This window comes from Austrofundulus limnaeus, unplaced genomic scaffold (assembly GCF_001266775.1).
Source record: "Austrofundulus limnaeus strain Quisiro unplaced genomic scaffold, Austrofundulus_limnaeus-1.0 Scaffold22, whole genome shotgun sequence".
Taxonomy (NCBI): domain Eukaryota; kingdom Metazoa; phylum Chordata; class Actinopteri; order Cyprinodontiformes; family Rivulidae; genus Austrofundulus; species Austrofundulus limnaeus.
The window spans coordinates 545,794-548,727 of NW_013952424.1; positions in this window are offsets into that span (position 1 = coordinate 545,794).

Consider the following 2,934-nt stretch of genomic DNA (forward strand, 5'->3'; position numbering starts at 1 on the left):
GTGACGTGTTCAATACTTATTTTACCTGCTGTATATATAAATTAAATATATAAACATAGTGCCCATCTGACACCAACAAAATCATGTTCAAATTCACCTAAACACAGTTTTTTTAATCTATTTGAACTCAATGCATAAATGCATAAATGCATTGAGTACATGTGGACCTAATAAAGTAGCTGGGGTAGAGTCTTGCACAATGACACACTGCAGGGACCAGGGATCAAAYGCTTGATCCTCCATTTGGAACATGACCACCGTTCCTCAGGACCAAACCACATTCAATAAAATATCAAAATATAAACGTAAATACTGCATGTCCAAATAATAGTATATTACTAGCATCAATATTTTTAACTTTATTAACGTAGTAGCGTAGCTTGTGCTCTACTCTGTACAAACACACACACACGCGCGCGCACACACGCACACACACAAACAGCACTCTCAGCTCTAATTCTGTTACAGATTATGAAGGTCTTGCCTGCAGTCTGGCCTTATCTCAGATATTAGATCATAACTGAAAATCTGATTACAAACTGGTTTTGATATGGCGGGTGGGGGTGGGGGGGTCACTACATGTGCACAGCTACAAATGTTCAGGCTTATTAAACACAGGCTCAAAGTACTTCCCTGGCTTTCCTCTGCCTATTGTGCACCACAAAGACAAAATTAAGTATTTGTACTTCAGTTTGTGGTACAAATGCTTGTATTTCAGAGGGATCAGATTCTTCTTGTATAGTTTCACAGTACGTGCAAAAGTCTTGAGTCGTGCCTTCATGTTTTATGTTGTAAAGAAATATCTTCTGGGGGGAAAAAATTAAAAAATGAATGAAAAGCAGCCAAAAAGAAAAGCTTTGAAATGCTTTCAGAAAGCCTGAGGAAATATTGAACACAGACACTTTAAAAAGGCTACAAGTAAGTCTGGTTGGTCGCTTAAAACTTTTGCACACGCTGTAAATCTTGTAAATAAATCTGCTAGTAAGTGGCAAAACACCTACTTACAGTCAGYGCGGCATGAAGAAATGTAAGTGACAGAGTTTCTCCAGAGATGCTGTAATTACCAATAATTAGACAAAAGGACCTTCAGCTCGGCTCTGTTGGTTAATCGCTTCCATGTGAAGAAGAAAAACAAGCAGCTTCCGCTGCCACTGAGCTCCTTTTCTTTGTAACATCCACTTTCATTCTTACAAGACTTTTCATGTTTTTCTCCACATCTGATGAGTGTCCATGAAAAAAAAGACTATCATGTAAAATGAAAGTGTTTTACTGATGAAGTCACATTCTACGGATGGCTCAGGAAGTCAAGAATGAGTCACAGAGAGAGGTTTGTTGATACTTTTTGTATGTTTTTAAAGCCTATTTTCTGTTTTTTTACTTTAACTTTTTATTCATAGCTTCCCCTTTTTCTCCAAATACTTTAATTTCTAAATTTATTTTCATTTTTATGTTTTCTGTCCTCTTTCCATAACTTTTCCTCGTTGCGTTGCTCATGTTTTACGTCTTTTTATATTTTATTTCTTCAATCTGTTTCTAGTTCTGCTCTCATCTCACACATGGCCCTGGCTTCCTAATTATACCACCTGCAGTGCCTGTTTTTTCTCTCTCTCCTTATGTTCACATTCTGTTTCCTGAATAAAAAAAAATTAAATTAATTAAATTCACCATCACCTGTCTATCATTTCACCTGCCTGCATTTGGGTCCTATTTCCAACCTCTCCCCTTGGACATTCTCTCAGCTTCACCTCTGAACTCCCAGTTCTGTTTTGCAATGATTCACACCCACTTTCATTTCCTTTTCTTCTGTAAGAGGAAGTCTTGTGTTTGAACAGAACAAAGTCCATCCCTCGGGGACTCGTTTCGTGTCAGCACATGAAAGATGCTGCTTGTTATGTCTCCGGATAATGGGCAGAACGATCCAAAAGGGGAATAGGAGGTGAAATTAACTCGCACAAGTGCAAATGAGCAGAAAAGATCTTTTGTTATGATTCTGATAACAAATATTAAACTCGTGTTTATTACTTTCGAGGTCGATACAGCAATTTTACAAGTCTATAACTAGTGGGTAATTGTTCATAATAAAGAAAAATGGTTTTATTGGATTGAAGGTGCAGCATCACTGATATGAACGGTTTTGTGTGTCCAAAGCTTTGACTGGCTCTCTTTATAAGTCAAGAATCCCCATCATAAGGGCTGCTTCTGCCTCCATTCTTGATTACTGAAGCAGCTCCAGCTGAGGTCAGAACCCAGCTGCAGCTCGTCAGTCACCTCTTTCAGAAATACCTGCTTCCTACTGAYACTTGTTGCCAAGTCATGAAACTGCAAAACACAGTTAAAACATTTCTTTATAGCTTTAAGGCTAGAATTGTGCTTCTTGTTACGCACCCTTGTTTGAACCTGGACTTGCAAGGTCTATGATCCAGTCACAGCCTGCTTTGAATCTGGTTTAAGTCAATTCTTTAGACCTGGAATTGTAATTTCAAAAGAACATTTTTGCCTAAAATTTGCAAAAAAAAAAAAAAAAAAGGACTGAAACCATCTCCTTGTTTTTTCGTTCTGAATTACTATTTTTTATTCTTAATATTCAGCCTTTATTTCACCAGGAAAAAAATCCCACTGAGATTAAAAACCTCTTTTTTAAGGGAGTCAATACAGTACAATTAAGTTAAGGAAATATGACTTTTAAGAATATGAAACACATTTAAATGCAAAACTAAGAACATATTCACAGATCTCCTCAGTATCAGTTTAAAAACTCTCATATATATTAAATTGGTTAATTTCCAACCATTCTGCAATATTTTCCAAAAGGTGAAGAATAAACTAAAGCCTTGTTACCCGTTTCTACAGGYGAATGAAACTGAAAGCAACAAAATTGCTTTCAGTTGTTTTCAGTTGCTTTCACGAAATTACGCCATATTTTTCTCTCGCATT